Source organism: Sapajus apella, unplaced genomic scaffold, assembly GCF_009761245.1.
Source record: "Sapajus apella isolate SASKATOON/1434 unplaced genomic scaffold, GSC_monkey_1.0 scaffold68, whole genome shotgun sequence".
NCBI classification, from domain to species: Eukaryota; Metazoa; Chordata; class Mammalia; order Primates; family Cebidae; genus Sapajus; species Sapajus apella.
This window is the reverse complement of record NW_022437008.1, coordinates 3588705-3601523: the sequence shown is the minus strand read 5'-3', so window position 1 is coordinate 3601523 and position 12819 is coordinate 3588705. Positions and strand designations below refer to the sequence as shown.

General features: G+C 45.3%; 1 protein-coding gene, 1 non-coding gene and 1 pseudogene across 5 annotated transcripts in view; 1 reads left to right on the top strand and 2 right to left on the bottom strand.

Annotated features, from left to right (window-relative positions):
- The window catches only part of SPINT2 (serine peptidase inhibitor, Kunitz type 2), a 36862-nt gene that overhangs the window by 7321 nt on the left and 16722 nt on the right, over positions 1-12819 (top strand). The window lies entirely within an intron of this gene.
- On the bottom strand, positions 2780-2912 carry LOC116530977. Its single transcript, XR_004260201.1, has one exon. It is a non-coding gene; the product is annotated as a small nucleolar RNA SNORA41 (small nucleolar RNA).
- LOC116530975 lies at positions 12717-12810 on the bottom strand (annotated as a pseudogene).

Sequence of the window (12819 nt, the reverse complement as noted above, 5' to 3'; positions counted from 1 at the left end):
ACGCCTGTAATCCCAGTACTTTGGGAGACCGAGGCGGATGGATCACGAGGTCAAGAGATCGAGACCATCCTGGTCAACATGGTGAAACCCCGTCTCTACTAAAAATACAAAAAATCAGCTGGGCATGGTGGCGCGTGCCTGTAATCCCAGCTACTCAGGAGGCTGAGGCAGGAGAATTGCCTGAACCCAGGAGGCGGAGGTTGCGGTGAGCCGAGATCGCGCCATTGCACTGCAGCCTGGGTAACAAGAGTGAAACTCCGTCTCAAAAAAAAAAAAAAAAAAAAACTAGTCAGCCTGTAATCCCAGCTACATGGGAGGATGAGGTGGGAGAATTGCTTGAGCCCAGGAGGTGGAGGTTGCAGTGAGCTGAGATCATGCCATTGTACTCCAGCCTGGGCAACAGCGAGACCCCATCTCAAAAAAATTTTTTATGTGATAGTTTGTATCCCAGGGTCTGTCATTTAGAGTCCATGGCGTGTTCTTGAAGGGGTGGGGGTAAAAAGGATACTACAGTAGTTTGTGACCTTTTGAAGGGCTGCTCTACGTGAATAGATATATCTAGTATGTCTGTGGTATTAAAACTTCATGGGCAATTAGGAAAAACGTGTTCAAAGTCTCCTTGCAGGGATGGTAGTAATGAAAAAAGGCTGAGAAACGCCATTCTAGAGTGAGGGTCCAAAAGCTTTCCTCAGTTCTGAAAATGGTCCGTGATTTGCAGAAGGTGAAGAATGCCTGAGTGAATTACCAGTGGACAGGTCCTTGGAAGACTTCGAAACTGCCTGTCTCCTTCCCTGTTAATCAGACAGGCTGCCTGGGCTCTTGTTTTGGATTGAGGTGAGGGTAGACTTAATAGTCCTGTTTCAGAGTGGAATTTGGAGTGACAGTGGGCAAGAATAGTGATGGCTTGCATTGTGCTGATAGTTTATGAAATGTAAATTTTTTTTTTTTTTTTTTTTTTTTTTGAGATGGAGTCTCGCTCCATTGCCCAGGCCCTGGAGTGCAATGGTACAATTTCAGCTCACTGCAACCTCCACCTCCCAGGTTCAAGCGATTCTCCTGCCTCACCCTCCCGAGTAACTGGGATTACAGGAGTGTGCCACCACACCCCCGGCTCATTGTTTTTGTATTTTTATTAGAGATGAGGGTTTTACCTTGTTGGCCAGGGTGATCTTGAACTCCTGACCTTGGGTGATGCACCCGCCTTGGCTTCCCAAAGTGCTGGGATTACAGGCATGAGCCACAGTGCCCGGCCTGAAATGTAAACTTTATATCTAAATATTTTACATAGAAAATGCCAAGATTTTATAGCTGAAACACCAAGATTTTATGAGCCTTATAACTTAGGTTGGATTTGTAATTGTAAATGTTCTTTCCTCGTAAATACGTGGGTTGTTTTTTGAAAGGTTGTGAATTGTCTCAATAATGAAAACTTCCAGACACCCAACCCTAGAGAAGATGGTTAGTTGGTAACTTTCTGTATTGGAAACAGAAGCACTCAAATATGTATAACCTAGCCAGCTAACCAAAATAGGTAGATTTGTAGATCACCTTAAAATAAGGCTGATTGGCTGGGCGTGGTGGCCCACACCTGTAATACCAGCACTTTGGGAGACCAAGGTGGGTGGATCAGGAGTTCAAGACCAGCCTGGCCAAGATGGTGAAAACCCCGTCTCTACTAAAAATACAAAAATTAGCTGGGCACAGTGGCAGGCACTTGTAATCCCAGCTACTCAGGAGGCTGAGGCAGGAGAATTGCTTGAATCCAGGGGTTTTGAGGTGGCAGTGAGCCAAGATCATGCCACTGCACTCCAGCCTGGGTGACGGAGTGAGACTTCATCTCTAAATAAATAAATAAATGAGGATGATTGCACAATAAATATCACCTTTGGAATTTGGCTTGGTAGAACTGAAATAAGCTTCAGTACCTCCTGTCATTCAGTACCTCTTTTCTCAAACTCCTGACTTCAGGTGATCTGCCTCAGCCTCCCAATGTGCAGGGATTACAGGCCACTGCGCGTGGCCTCAGCACCTCTTTTTAAGATGCTCTCATTCATTCCTTGGTGAAAAGATACTTGAAGTGCAAGTGGGTATGGAAAGCACGGTGGGTTTGTGTTGGTTCATTTATTTTGGTGTTTCTTTTTTCCACCAGTCCCTCCCTCTGGCTTTCTGCCTCCCAGCCTGGCATATCCTGATCTTGTAGCCATACAGGACTTTGATCCTAGTGGTGGTTTGCCATTGTCTTTCTCTAGGTGAAGATAAGAAATCATTAGTTTTTATGGTTTGATGATTCCCATGAAAAAAAAAAAAGAAAAAAAAATCATTGGTTTGGCCTGAGGTTGTACTTCTGACCTTCTCTGTATGCTCTTCCTCCTTCTCTCTGGTTGGACTTCCTAGTGAAATGTGTCATTCTGTTTATCTTGATTCTATTTTATTAGTCCTGTCTTCATAAAAACTGCAATCATAGGCCGGGCACTGTGGCTCATGCCTGTAATCCCAGCACTTCGGGAGGCTGAGGCAGGAGGATCATTTGAGCCCAGGAGTTTGAGACCAGCCTGGGCAACATGGTGAAACCTTGTCTCTACAAAAAATACAAAAATTAGCCAGGTATGGTGGCACACGCCTGTAGTGCCAGCTACTTGGAGGCTGAGGTAGCAGGATCACTTGAGCACAGGTGGAGGCTGCTGTGAGCCAAGATTGTACCACTGTAATCTAGCCTGGGTGACAGGGCAAGACCCTGTCTCTTTTTTTTTTTTTCTCTCTCTCTCTTTTTTTTAGTCTCTTGTGTCTGTCACACAATGCCCACTTTCTGTTTTGCCAAGAAAGAGGTATTTAATTGTGTTAACAGTTTCTTTCCCACAGAGGAATGCCACAACTGCTACCATAAGAACAGCTACAGATCAGTAGCTGTGGAAGACCCTGTCTCAAAAACAAAAACAAAACTTTTGTGCCAAATACTGTTTTAAGCACTTACAATGGATTAAAAACTCCTTTAATCTTCATAACATTCTTTTGTTTTTGCTTTTGTTTTTTTTTGAGATGGAGTCTCACTCTGTTGCCCAGGCTGGAGTGCAGTGGCTCACTGCAACCTCTGCCTCCCAGATTCAAGCGATTCTCCTGCCTTAGCCTCCCAAGTAGCTGAGATTAGAGGGGCATGCCACCACACCCAGCTAATTTTTAAAGTTTTTTAAATTTTTAGTAGAGACAGGATTTCACTATGTTGGCCAGGCTGGTCTCGAACTCCTGACCTTAAGTGATCCACCCACCTCAGCGTCCTAAAGTGCTGGGATTACAGGTGTGAGTCATCACACATGGCTTTTTTTTTTTTTTTTTTTTTTCTTTGTAGATAGAGTCTTGCTCTATTGCTCAGGCTGGAGTGCAGTGGTGTGATCTTGGCTCACTGCAACCTTTGCCTCCCGGGTTCAAGCAATTCTCCTGCTCAGGTGCACGCTGCCATGCCTGGCTAATTTTTTGTATTTTAGTAGAGACGGGGTTTTCACCATATTGCCCAGGATGGTCTTGAACTCTGGCAATCCGACTGCCTCGGCCTCCTGAAGTGCTAGAATTACAGGCATGAGCCGTTGCACCCGGACTGTGTGTCAGAGAAAAACTTCCCTTTTGCATTGCTTTTAGGAAATGAATTTGCAAGCACATGAACTTGATCTCCATGGCGCCTGTGAAGAGAAAGCCAACTGAGTCTTGGCGCTTTATTATTCACAAGTCAATTGAAGTTACAGCGAGCAAATGCCATTTCCCAGACAAGCGATTGGCAAGATAGCCTCAAGATTAATGGTGCATTCCACAGCAGGAAACTGGGGCTGGAGAGAGGTCAGAAAAGGGGACTCTGTTAACAAACTTGCCAGAAACATTTTATTCTAACTAGCTCCAGAGCAGGGATAAATCACGTGCAGACACACCTTCACTCCTGCCTGGGCTGAGGTCTATTTATAATGTCCTCAAGATAGTTGTCTGGCTAACATTCCCAGTCTTTCACCTTAACCCACAGGGACATGATGACTTCCTAATCAGAGCTTTGCCTTATCTTCCTACGCCTCTAAAATCTGCATGATTAAAAACATTTTTTTAACTCAGTTAATTTTTTTTTTTTTAGAGGTGGGCGTTGTCTCTCACTTTGTTGCCCAAGCTGAATTGCAGGGATGTGTCCACAGCTCACTGCAGCCTTGAACTCCAAGGCTCAAGCAATCCTCCTGTATCAGCCTCCTGAGTGGCTGGGATTACAGGTGTGAGCCACTGTGCCTGGTGAAAAATCTGCATGATTTTTAAAATTAGTCATACCTGAATTCAGAGAATATAGGGCTTACTGAATAACAGAACATGGGGTTTATTCATTGTTTATTGCATGTGTTATTGTTACCTGTTATGAAGGAGGAAAAAAGCACAGAGGAAAGCCACTCCAGGTAGCACAGCTGGCTTGTGCGAAGCAGCCAGGGATTTATGTGCTCACAGATCCTTCACTGGAACAGCTCAGGTTGCAGGCTCTTTCCTCTAATCTGCCCTACACACTTTACAAATGACTCTTCCTTATTTTGTCACTCCCCGATACCAAAGCATTTACTTGGTCATTTCCTTTGCACCTTGTATGGCTTACAAGCCCTTTGAATTGAGGGTGTGATTATAATCTTGTACCTTCTGTAATTTTTCTCTATCCATGTGAGTTTTGTGGCTCCAGCTTAATTGCAAAACCCTGGAGGGCAAGAACTATATCCCCAGTGTGTGGGCCCAGTTTACTCTGGACAATTCCAATTCATGCTACCATTATGTCCCAGGGCAGCCGTTGAGAATACCTCCTTCCATTGTATCTGGGGCTCAAGCAGTCCACCCATCTTGGCCTCCCCAGATGCTGGGATTACAGGGGTACATCACCATGCTGGGCCCTTTTTTGTTATTGTTTGAGATAGGGTCTTGCTTTGTCGCCCAGGCTGGAGTACAGTGGCACGATCATGGCTTACTGCAGCCTCCACCTCCTAGGCTCAAGTGATCCTTCCACCTTAGCCCCCCCCCCCCTTAGTGGCTGGCACTACTGGTGCATGCCACCATGTCCAGCTAATTTTTAAAAAAAATTTTTGTAGAGATGAAGTTTCACTGGGTTGCCCCGGCTGGTCTCAAACTCCTAGCTTCAAGCCATCGCCCCACTTCAGCTTCTCGAAGTGCTGGGATTACAGGTGTGAGCCACCATGCCCTGCCTAAATTTTTTAACTGAAAAATTTAAGCCAACACGAAGGACTGTATTTTAGTATCCAGATAAAACCACTGTTGACTCTTAAAAAAAAATAACAATAGGCCGGGCGTAGTGGCTCACGTCTGTAATCCAAGCACTTTGGAGGCCAAGGCGGGCCGATCACCTGAGGTTGGGAGTTCAAGACCAGCCTGACCAACATGGTGAAACCCCGTCTTTATTTCACAAAAAAAAAAAAAAAATTAAAAATAAATAAATAAATAAAAGTAATAATGCATTCACAATATTAGAATACTGAAACTAGGCCAGACACTGTGGCTCACACCTGTAATCCCAGCACTTTGGGAGGCTTAGCTAGGTGGCTCACCTGAGGTCAGGAGTTTGAGACCAGCCTGACCAACATGGTGAAACCCCATCTCTACCAAAAATACAAAAACTTAGCCAGGCGTGGTGGCATGTGCCTGTAATCCCAGCTACTTGGGAGGCTGAGGCAGGAGAATCGCTTGAACCAGGGAGGCAGAAGTGGCAGTGAGCCAAGATTGCACCATTGCACTTTAGCCTGGGCAACAAGAGCGAAACTCCATCTCAAAAAAAAAACGAAAAACAAAAACAAACAAAGCAACAACAAAAAAACTGTTCTAAACGATGCAGATGGAAAAGGAGAAGTGTTCTTCCTGTGTCAGGGCAGCGAGGATATAGGAAAGCTCTGTACTGTTCTCTTAATTTTGTTGCAAACCTAGACCTGCTCTAAAAAAATAATTTGGGGCCAGGTGGCTCACATCTGTAATCCCAAGCTCTTTGGGAGGCTGAGGCAGGAGGATCATGAGGTCAGGAGTTCAAGACCAGCCGGACCAACATGGTGAAACCCTGTCTCTACAAAAAAATGCCAAAAAAAATTAGCCATCCGTTGTGGCGGGTGCTTGTAGTCCCAGCTACATGAGAGGCTGAGACAGGAGAATTGCTTGAACCCAGGAGGTGGAGGTTGCAGTGAGCTGAGATCGCACCACTGTACTCCAGCCTGGGCAATAGAGCAAGACTCTGTCTCAAAAATAAAAATAAATAAAATAATTTCGGCCAGGCACAGTGGCTCATGCTTGTAATCCCAGCACTTTGGGAGGCCATGGCGGGTAGATTGCCTGAAGTCAGGAGTTCGAGACCAGCTTGACCAACATGGTGAGACCCTGCCTCTACTAAAAAAAAAAAAAAGGTCAGGTATGGTGTAATCCCAGCTACTTGGGAGGCTGAAGCAGGAGAGTCTCTTGAACTCTAGAGGCAGAGGTTGCCGCGAGCTGAGATTGTGGCATTGCGCTCCAGCCTGGGCAACAAGAGCAAAAAACTGTCTCAAAAAAAAAAGAAAAATGAAAAGCAATGTAAAAGCTTCCTTCCTTCCTCTAGTACCTTTCTCTAAACGTAGATTGATGCATGTATCCTGAATCAACATATTAACCATTCTTTTCCTTTTTTTCCGTCTTAGTCATTTTTCTCTCCTGGCACATACGCATTTGTGTATTTCATTATTTTATCATTTTTTTCATTGCTAATCAGCTGACTGTATTTGTGTATTTAAACAGTTCTGAGTATTCCCTTGTGTGGTTGTCTCGTGTGCCAGCATGAACAGAATGTCTCGATGGTGAATTTTCGGCTGTTGAAGGTCTGTGAACACCAGGCCTTTTGTGGATCTAGTAAGAGTTGCCCCTGTTCTTTGAAACTCTTGGATTAGATGACTCTTTAGAGTTTTCTTTGCTTTTTGATACGGAGGAGTGGCCTGTAGCCTATTCTACTTTTTTGTGTAAAATATGATCTTCAAATGTCTGGGGAGTTTTGTAGCAAATAATTTATCCTTGGCTACTATTCCTAGAATTCCAAGTGGCTTTAATGAAAAGAGGAGAGTTGTTTTTAGTGTTGTGAGTTGTTTTTAGGAAAGGTGTGCTGCAGTGTTTTTGGCTAAGGTGGATCACGCCTATAATCCCAGCACTTTGGGAGGCTGAGGTGGGCAGATCACTTGAGGTCAGGAGTTCAAGACCAGCCTGACCAACACAGCAAAACCACAAAAATTAGGCCAGGCACGGTGGCTGACGCCTGTAATCCCAGCACTTTGGGAGCCTGAGGAGGGTGGATCACAAGGTCAGGAGTTCAAGACCAGCCTGGCCAAGATGGTGAAACCCCGTCTCTACTAAAAACAAAAAACACTAAAATGAGCAGGGTGGCAGTCACGTGTAATCCTAGCTACTCAGGAGGCTGAGGCAGGAGAATCGCTTGAACCTGGGGTAGTGGAGGTTGCAGTGAGCCAAGATCGATCCACTGCACTCTAGCCTGGGCGACAGGATAAGACTCTATCTCAAAAAAAAAAAAAAAAAATAGCCAGGAGTGGTGCTGCACTCCTGTAGTCCTAGCTACTGGGGAGGCTGAGGCAGGAGAATCACTTGAACCTGGGAGGTAGAGGTTGCAGTGATCCGAGATCGTGCCACTGCACTCCAGTCTGGGTGACAGGGTGAGACTGGGAAAACAAAACAACACATGAAATGGAGTGGTAGACCAGCTCGTGGGGGTGCTGCCCTTCCCCGTGCCATTGGAGAGACTCTGGATCTGCAGCCTAGGGAGCTTGTGATGGCTTCTTGTCCACAGAAATGAGGGCTGTAGTTGTGACTTTCTGGATGGTGGCCCAGAGGAAGCAACACTGGCAGAACCTCTTCTGTGAAGCAGCTTTCAAAGCAATTGTATGACATTGAAAGAGCAAAGGATAAAATGTTGGAAGCTGATCCAGATCTAGAAAAGTGTTTGATAATTGCTAGAAAAGGCATAGAAGTGATGCTTGCATTGTGTCATAAGTTATATGGTGAGAAGACCACAAGCACGGTTCCAACTCCCCTTAGAAATTTTTTTGCAGGCGGGATGCAGTGGCTCACACCTGTAACCCCAGCACTTTGGGAGGCTAAGTGGATGGATCGTGAGGTCAGGAGTTTGAGACCAGCCTGGCCAACATAGTGAAACCCCGTCTCTGCTTAAAAAATACAAAAATTAGCGGGGGGCGGTGGTGGGCACCTGTAATCCCAGCTACTTGGGAGGCTGAGGCCAGAGAATTGCTTAAACCCGGGAGGCGGAGGTTGTAGTGAGCCAAGATCACACCACTGCACTCTAGCCTGGGTGACAGAGCAAGACCCTGTCTCAAGCGGCACTATCTCAGCTGACTACAACCTCCGCCTCTCTGGTTCAAGTGATTCTCCCGCCTCAGCCTCCTGAGTAGCGGGGATTATAGGAGTGCGCCAACACGCCTGGCTAATTTTTGTATTTTTAGTAGAGATGGGCTTCGCCATGTTGGTCAGGCTGGTCTTGAAATCCTAACCACAGGTGTGAGCCACTGCACCTGGCCAAAAAAAATTTATTTTTATTTTTTGTAGAAACAGGGTCTCACTATGTTGCTCAGGCTGGTCTTAAACTTGTGACGGCAAATGATCCTCCTTCCTTGGCCTCCCAAAGTGCTGGGATTACAGGTATGAGCTGCCATGCCTAGTTTGACAAAATTTTTCATTTTTCTTTTTTGTGAGATAGAGTCTCGCTCTGTTGCCCAGGCTGGAGTGCGGTGGTGCAATCTCAACTTACCACAACCTCGCCTCCTGGGTTCAAGCAATTTTCCTGCCTCAGCCTCCCTAGTACTGTAGCTGGGACTACAGGCGCGTGCCACCATGCCTGGCTAATTGTTATACTTTTAGTAGAGATGGTGTTTCACTATGTTGGCCACGCTGGTCTCAAACTCCTGACCTCATGATCCACCCGCCTTAGCCTCCCAAAGTGCTGGGATTACAGGCATGAGCCACCTCGCCCAGTGACAAAAATTTTTATTTTTCCCACTGATTATGAGATTGCTTTGTGTGATCATACACTGATGGGCAGGACAGTTGCTGCCTCTGTTTACCATTTGGCCTCTTATGGAAAACATTTGCAGACCCTTGTTCTAGAAAAACATGTGAGTGGGAGCAGGAGGAGGAGAAGCATTTCAGGAGTGGCTTTGGGCTTACCTGTCCTGCATGTGGTGAGGCAAGAAGCTCTGGTGCCTCAGCTCATAGCAGTCATGGGAGTGTGTCAATAACTAGAACCCTAGGAATGTTATTTTGCTTGTTTTAATGAATATAAAAACATGAATAAAAGAAAACACCAAGTTCAAGGTGGTGGGAGGTTAATTTGGCGGAGGCAGAGCAAATGCGATGGAATGAGGGGTATGCAAAGGGTTTCTGCTCTATCCATGTTTTATTTATTTATTTTTGGAGAACAGAGTCTTGCTTTGTCATTCAGGCTAGAGGGCAGTAGTGCGATCTGAGCTCACTGCAGCCTCCACCTCCCGGGTTCAAGCGATTCTTCTGCCACAGCCTCCTGAGTAGCTGGGACTATGGGTGCCCGCCGTCACACCCAGCTAATTTTGTTTCCGTATTTTTAATAGAGATGGGGTTTCACCATTTTTTCCAGGCTGCTCTTGAACTCCTGACCTCAAGTGATCTGACCACCCAGCCTATTCATATATATATTTTACTCCTTGAAAAATGTTAAAATTTGATGACATTGAGATGTGGACATACTAGACATAGGGTATTTTCTGTACTCCTCAGCATATTTGAAATACTTCATTGAAGTACTTACTTTGCAAAGTAGACACAGCTGCAATTACGCATTTTTGGAAAATGATTACAGTACCATCTCATCTCTTTTTTTTTTTTTTTGAGACAGGGTCTCACTCTGTTACCCAGGCCTGAGTGCAGTGGTGCAGTCGCAGCTCACTGCATCCTCTGCCTCCTGGCACAGGTGATCCTCCCACCTCAGCCTCTCAAGTAGCTGGGACCACAGGTGCACACCACCACACCCCACTCATTTTTTTGTATTTTGAGCTGAAGGAATTGGCCTGTCTTGGCCTCCCAGAGCACTGGAGTTACAGGTGTGAGCCACTGGCCCAGTACGTCTTTTAAAATCTGTAAAATTAGATTAGATTGGTAGTCCTTGGGACCCCCCAGAATTCTGTAATGTCCTTCTTAGAGGTGACAGCAGATCTGTCCAGCTGACTGTAGATTGTTGTCTTAGTCACCGGCTGATTGTCTTGATTAAAGCTCTAGTGACTTCAGAACCAGAGGAACCTGTTTTTCAAGACATCATCCACAAAGACCAGTTGGTTTTGCAATTTTACAATAGCTGTTGAGAATACCTGCCAGGATTTTCTAAGTGAGGTTCATATTTCAGATGATGTGTGCCGTTAGCCATTTCTGATGCTTTTCCAAAAGAAAGTTACTCTTCCCTAAAGGCAGGAATTCTACTTTTGCTTAGATATTATGAAGCTTAAGAGTTCATCCAAATTTGGTTCCTTTCAGCATTTTCCTGTTTGTCCGTCTGCGTTTTGGAAACATACAGAATGTACTTAATTTTGCCCTTGTATTTGTGAGCATACAAAATAGCACTTGAGTCATGTTTTTCATGATTGCTTCCCAATACTGTTCTAAGACTAATGTAGCATTTTGTCATTTTGTAATAATAGAATTCCTTATTAAAGAATAACTTTCTAAAAATGTGTCCAGCCCAGTCCTCGTCAGCCTTGGCCGTTTCCTTTGGTATGTTGCTGTCTGTGACCCTGTCATTGAGTGTGACTGAAAACAGAGGACTGGCTGAGGACCTGGCCTTGGTGAGCCCTCCGATTGTGACAAAGACCCTGAGGAATGTTTTGGCTTGTAGGCAACCTCAGTTGTGTTTTCCTACTGCCTGTTGATGCCGTGGCTTTTTCTTCCTGTCAGTCTGAAGGGTCATGTTACTCCCTGGGCGCTCATCAGACTTCTGTGAGCTCATCCTGGCACTGCTGCTTGCCTCACTTTAATCACCTCGGGTCTCAGCATTCTCATTTGTAAAGCAGGGGTATTACTGCATGATTCACAGTTTTATTGTGACTGTTAGAGGTAGGGCACATGATATGCCAGGCATCATGCTTGGCAAAAGCAAGAAGTATTGCGGCCAGGCACTGTGGCTCACGCCTATGATCCCAGCACTTGCAGAGGTGAAGGCAGGAGGATCACTTGAGACCAGCCTGGGCAACATGGTGAGACTCCAATCTTTACAAAAAAAAAAAAAAAAAATTAGCCAGGCATGGTGGTGTGTGCCTGTAGTCCCAGCTACTCATGAGGCTGAGGTGGGAGGATCGCTTGAGCCCAGGAGGTCGAGGCTGCTGTGAGCTGTGATCATGCCACTGCACTCCAGCCTGGGTGACAGAGTGAGATTCAGTCTCAAAATAAATAAATAAATAAATTACAAGCTTTTTGGAGAACAGTGAATGAGAAAATGCATTGTTGTTATTTGTGGTGGAAGTGAATACTATATGGCCTGTGTTTCCTGAAGGAACACTACCTCCATTAAAACAAATAAGCAAACAAAATCCCTTTTCATGACTTCAGTTCTCTCAAGCCTGAAAGTAAAGTTGACATCATAGATGCTTAAAAGCAATTCAGTTAGTAAAAGCATGTGACAAAGTGAGATGATTTGCTTTCAACAAGGAGCTTCCTTCCATATTCAGAAAAGAATGTGTGTCCTAACTAGTAAGGACATGGCTGAATTTAGTCTCAATTGGACCTAACTTCAGCCAATTAATCTGCTACTTAGAACTCTTTTACTCAAACAAAATTTGGGTTTAAAAAAATTTTTTTTGTCCGAGCACAGTGGCTCACGCCTGTTAATCCCAGCACTTTGGGAGGCCGAGCTGGGCAGATCACCTGAGGCCAGAAGTTTGGGGCCAGCCTGACCAACATGGAGAAACTCCATCTCTACTAAAAATACAAAATGAGCCAGACATGGTGGCAGACACCTGTAATCCCAGCTATCTGGAGGCTGAGGCAGGAGAGTCACTTGAAACCTGAAGTCGGAGGTTGCAGTGAGCCGAGATTGTGCCACTGCACTCCAGCCTGGGTGTAACAAGAGCGAAACTCCATCTCAAAAAAAAAAATTATATTACAAAAATTTTCAAATATATACAAAGCAGTGAAAAGTGTTATAAACCCCCATGCACCATCATCCAGCTTCAACAACTGCCAACTTCTGTCTTTCAGACATAATGTGTTTTTAGTCCAAGCGTTCTTTTTTTTTGGACAGGAAGTAAATTTATTGGTGAATATTAAGAGGGAGCAGCACAGTGGAAGTCCTTATGAGCACAGGGTTCGCCACTTGTCCGGAGGGCCACAATTGGAGATGTACTTAACCCCACAGCCATCTGGGATGAGCTGTTTCTCAGCCGCTGTGTCTTCAAATTCATTGGCATTGAACTTGGTGAAATCCCACTTCTTTGAGATGTGGATCTTCTGGCGGCCAGGGAACTTGAACTTGGCCCTGCGCAGGGCCTCAACCACATGCTCCTTGTTCTGCAGCTTGGTGCAGATGGATGTGATAACTTGGCCAATGTGAACCCTGGCCAGTGTCCTGGGGCTTTACAAAGGCACCTTGCGTGCCTGTTTGGAGCCAACACTGGGACAGTACAAGGTCAGAGACAAGAACATACGTCTGAAAGGCTTGTGTCCAAGGTCCCTTAGAGCAACCCATAAAAGAAACAGGCTGCATTACACTACCAAGGAAGCTGCTGTTTGTGTAGCCATTGCACACAAGTTCTCTCT